At 44.8% G+C, this 5,380-nt stretch overlaps 1 long non-coding RNA gene across 1 annotated transcript; it reads left to right on the top strand.

Annotated features, from left to right (window-relative positions):
- The first annotated feature begins 3,954 nt into the window (after positions 1–3,954).
- LOC138954515 (uncharacterized) lies at positions 3,955–5,122 on the top strand. The gene is made up of 2 exons (XR_011451873.1): positions 3,955–4,259; positions 4,533–5,122. It is a non-coding gene; the product is annotated as an uncharacterized lncRNA (long non-coding RNA).
- The last annotated feature ends 258 nt before the right edge of the window (positions 5,123–5,380 follow it).

The raw sequence follows: 5,380 nt of genomic DNA, 5'->3' as shown, positions 1-5,380 counted from the left end.
GCGCCTGGGTATAAATGTTCGAATAATGTCATATGTTACAAAACAATAGTGAAAGGTCGACAAAAGAAGACACGAAGGATTCGATGCCTTCTACTCTGACATGAGACCTTACACGCAACTAAATGTACAGGATTGAGTGGCATAATCCGATTAACCCTTACATGCCCACATTTTATTTTTGTACAACTGATGTTTTCATTGATTTTGTGTCTAATGAACATATCTGACAATTTTTGTGACATAAGACTAGTACATTTTGATTTTGAGCATAACATGTTAGCGTCCCTTTTTAGGGATAGGGGATCAAGTGTGTGGGGGGGGGGCAGGGGGGGGGTCACGTTATCATACAACAGAAACACCAGCTTGCCTCTTTTGCATCTCTTATTTGTTTGTTATGAAATTAGCTGTGATTGCAACAATACATAATTTTTATGTAATTTGTAACATAGAGACACAAAAACATAAGCTTGCTGACCTGCCGATGACCACCACGAAACACCACCTCCCAGCTTCTTCAAAAACACGGGCAACACTATATAGTATAGGTGTCTGGTGGTTGTTGAATAAGTTAACACGTATATTGCGCAAGTCCGACGTTGCATTCCTGGCATCTGCTCTACAATATATTCTCATAATAGACAAGTCCAAATTGTTCTTTCAAGTCTCGGTAAGGTGGTCAATATATCAGGAGGCATCTACTTGTTCATAGCCAGGGTAGTTACTCTTGGGCGACCAGCAAAAGATCAGTGCTTGTCCTGCTCGGACATCCTAAACCATGGCAATGCAACGCCTGATGGTAAGGCGATCAAACGATTGGCTCTTATCTCTGTGTTTTCTTGAAGTTTCATGACTGCTGGATTCTGACATCAATGGAGCAGGCAGATAGTGGCCAGCACGATTTTGTGAAGTTGTGGACAGATGATGGCCCTGCCGATGTTGCATGAAGGTCCTTGTTTAGTAATCACATCAAGATGCCCTTTAAAGCTGCACATTACTTAATATATGTTGGTTTGGCACCCCCTGATAGGTGACTCTGTCACAATCATCACCGTTTCATATATACTGGAGTTCCCTGGGTCGGTATTCCATATTGCATAATAATAATAACACACACACACACACACACACACACACACACACACACACACACACACACACACACACACACATACACACACACACCCACACACACACATACCGGCCCCACACACACACACACACACACACACACACACACACACACACACACACACCACCGGCCAATTATGTCTCAACACATGTTGCCACTGAATGGCAGGTCGGCTCGCCTAACTGAGTACAGCTTTTTTGTTGTTTTACTTCTTTTTGTTGTTGCTTATAACTTACATCCATAAAGAGGGAGTGATCGACTAGAAACCTCGCATTGCGATTTTCTCTCGAATAACACACTTTGTTTGCCGAACGTCGTGGGGAGAGCTGATTGCATAGCACGCGTGGTAGAAAAGACCCACCAGAAAACGTATACCAAAGAGGGATGGGTGCAGACGCTGAGAGAGAGAGGGGGGAGAGGGAGAGAGAGAGAGAGAGAGAGAGAGAGAGAGAGAGAGAGAGAGAGAGAGAGAGAGAGAGAGAGAGAGAGAGAGAAAGAGAGGTAGAGAGAGGAGAAAGTGAGAGAGAGGAGAAAGTGAGAGAGAGGAGAAAGTGAGATTGACACACATACAGACTGACAGAAACTAGACAAACAGACAGACAGAGACACTGAGAGAGACAAAGAAAACACGTTCAGCAGGGGGATGAGAGAGAGATAACAGCGCGCGCGCGCGAGAGAGAGAGAGAGAGAGAGAGAGAGAGAGAGAGAGAGAGAGAGAGAGAGAGAGAGAGAGAGAGAGGAAGAGAGCGTTAGTTGAGAAGGAGGGAGAGGAAGAGAGTTATTTAAGAGAGAGAGAGAGAGAGAGAGAGAAAAAAAAGAGAGAGAGAGAGAGACACACACACACACGCACACACACACACACAGATTGACAGATACAGAGACACAGAGATATGCATAAAAAAGAGAGATTAGAGAGAGAGAGAGAGAGAGAGAGAGAGAGAGAGAGAGAGAGAGAGAGAGAGAGAGAGAGAGAGAGAGAGAGAAAACAGACAGACAGACAGACACACTCACCAACACACAGAAAGATATCCAGCCAGATTATCATACAATCAAAAACAGAAACATGATTGCAATTCAAATTTCGATTTTGAGACTACCCTTATCATTCTTCAATTTAGACCAGAAAGAGTGTCGACGGTGAAATGTTCTGAATGTAGCAACATTGTTCTCACCACACCAGGTGGCATCGCCCAGGTGTTACCGCGATGATTATATATAATTATATATATGTGTATCCATTACCGCCGTCGGGAAGGACATTATTTCCGTTACGCCAACAAACGATTGAAGCATGCTCCAAAAATTGAATGATAAAACTGTCCCCTTTACCCCCCCCCCCCCCCACCCCCCAAAGCAGGGTATGGTTGCCTGAATGGCGGGGTAAAAACGGCCATACACGTAAACGAACGTGGGAGTTTCAGCCCAAGAACAAACAAGAAGAAGAATATCCAGCGTTTAGCTTGGATAAATACGTGTTAAGACTGACGTTTCCATAAAGCCTGATATTAGTTAGGCAAAACTCGGTGCACGACGCTTTTTCACAAAATGTTCGGCAACAATATTTTGCGAAGTCTTCACGAAGTCAACTTCGCGCTTAAATAAGGAAGGTCTTTTTAGAAATTGCTTAAACACTGTATATAATGGTACTGAAGTAGCCCCTTCGCTATAAATGTGCTGGAGACACCATAATTATGAGCCATCAAACTGTCTCAAACCTGTTGAAAACGTAACCGAAGTTCCAGCTTCTGGCTTTGGTAAACCAGTCAAGACGTATCAGACAGGTTAAAACGCTTTAGTACAGTACTCTACCATCCCCTTCCTCTTATAATAAAACAATATGTGCCTATTTTAAGGTTTCTATTACGCCATAAAGATTTGCAAAGGACGCCATCCAGCAGAGCTTCGCAGACACTTTGTACGAGCCATTTATTGTGCAATTAAGAAAAACATCAGCCTCGGAGCTCTTGACTTGTGGTCCACATACACATCGGGGGCGGCCTCAGGCGTCTTTCAATGGGCATCTGGACTTTTTCAGGCCCAGAATGAACGTCTGTTGAGCGTCTTCTTTCGGCTACAGTAAATTGAAACAACACTCATTGGGCTACATTGACGTTTTACACGCGACGCGGCATGTGCTTTTGCTGTGGGGCTGACATGACTGATTTTCATATGAGGGAAGAATTACGAGTACAAAGAGAGGTGTAGGTGCAAACAAGGTCGAGAGAAAGAGGAGGGGCAGTGACTGAGAGAGGGGTGGGCGAGAGGAGGGGGTGAGGTAGAGAATAAGAGAGAGAGATGGGATAGAGAGAGAGAGAGAGAGAGAGAGAAGGGGGATAGAGAGAGAGACTGAGAGAGAGAGGAAGAGAGCGTTAGTTGAGAAGGAGGGAGAGGAAGAGAGAGTTATTTAAGAGAGAGAAAGAGAGAGAGAGAGAGAGAGAGAGAGAAAGAGAGACAGAGAGAGAGAGAGAGAGAGAGGGAGAGAGAGAGAGAGAGAGAGAGGGGTGAGAGGGAAAGGAGTGAGAATTGAAGAGTGTCACGATTTAGTGACATGGATTGGAGATAAGAACACTCTGTCGAGTGCCTATCTCCAATTGTGATGGAAAGCGCCTGTGCTTGAGTCGGGGGGACGGTACGAAACCGCTGACAAAGCGTAACGCAGCACGGGGATTTCGTTTTGCAGGAGTTCCACGTGCGTGATTTTGCTTGCTTCGCGAAATCGACTAACTGAACAGGATCTGAGACACGCGGAGTCACGTGGTGTTTTCAAGGTTGTTTGGGAAAGACTTGAAACGAGCCCACTTTAAACATAGGCACGATAGGAGAGTACTTGTTCGTCTAAGAGTTGGAGGATTTCAACACGAGGTGATATTTTTGATGTCATCGTGCCTGCTCTGCATTAGTACAGGAGGGCTCTTAGGACAAGGGAGGAGTCACCGCCTAGCTATCGCCACCATAATTATATGTTTCGACGACGAGGTTGTCGGGTGTTTCTGGGCTGAGGGTTGGAGAGTTTCAACGCAGAAGATAAACTCAGTACCGGGGGTGTGGCTTTTAAAACGTCACTCGACGGGCGTAGCCATACAAGGGAGCGGATTCGCTTAAAGGAGAGCTACCTACATAGGCTGTTGAGGTAATAAATCGTTATTTAACGGTTTTGACGAGTCTGTGTTTGTGGAATGAAATACTCTCTGTTGTTCTTTCCAAGTTAGCGCATAATTTGCTCTTTGTGACGCTAAAATAATAATCTGTATATGGTATTTGCAGATATATGGCTGATTTGTTGTTGTAAAAGTTCGTTTGTGCAGGCCCACGTGCTCGATGAAATATGTAAAGGTGACATGGTTAAAGGTGGTGTGTGAAGGGTAGCGTGGCATGTTCAGTGCACCGATGCTTTTTTTTGCAGCCTGCTTACTACTTGCTACGTAACCACTGTCTACGTAACCTGTCTACTGTCTATGTAACCTGCTAACCTGGTGTTCTGGTGTACTGGTGGTTGCTGTCGCTGTCGTCGTCCTACCAACTACACGTCTGCTATATTTTTCTGGTAGACTACGGGGAGGATCTTCAGCGACTGAGGGAGGCGCCTGATGTCTCCACTGTTCCCTGCTTCGTTGCCACGCCAGCCGGCACTACATTCAACGGAGCAGTTGTGGAGACTATAGACTAATCACGGGTCGCCCACTCAGGGGCATAAAGCTAAGTGCACCTTATCATAGCGCCCTTATACCGCCTTGTCATCTTGTGTATTCATGATTACTTTCGAGTAGTGACAACGTGGGGTGTGTGACACCTGCATAAGCCAGCTCTTTTACAGACAGCTATTATTTTCCTAACTATACACGGGATCAGCGTGTTATTATCATTTTCTAAACTTTAACTGGCGTTTTGTCAGTGACCTGCATTTTACGTTTTGAACGTAAAACATCTTTTCTTTGGAGTGAAGTCTCGAGGGAGGTGGCGAGTTAGTACATAAACAGGCGTCTGAAACTTATACTTTTGTTGATTCTATCTATTTGTATGACTGCGAGAGTGGATCGTGGTGTGGTTAGTTAGTTAGTAGTAACTAACCGTTCATAATCACCTTCTGTGATATATTGAAACGTGACAAAGAGAGAAAGGAACAGTGTGAGAGGTGTGAGAGAGAGAGGGGAGGTGGGAGACATAAAGACACGCAGAAAGACAGAACACACCGTACTGGAACTAAAAAAGCGACACAAAAAAAGAACAAGGCGTCACAACAATAACATAAAA

Source organism: Littorina saxatilis, unplaced genomic scaffold, assembly GCF_037325665.1.
Source record: "Littorina saxatilis isolate snail1 unplaced genomic scaffold, US_GU_Lsax_2.0 scaffold_1007, whole genome shotgun sequence".
Taxonomy (NCBI): Eukaryota; Metazoa; Mollusca; class Gastropoda; order Littorinimorpha; family Littorinidae; genus Littorina; species Littorina saxatilis.
The sequence above is the reverse complement of the archived record's forward strand: the minus strand, read 5'-3'. Positions and strand labels throughout refer to the sequence as shown.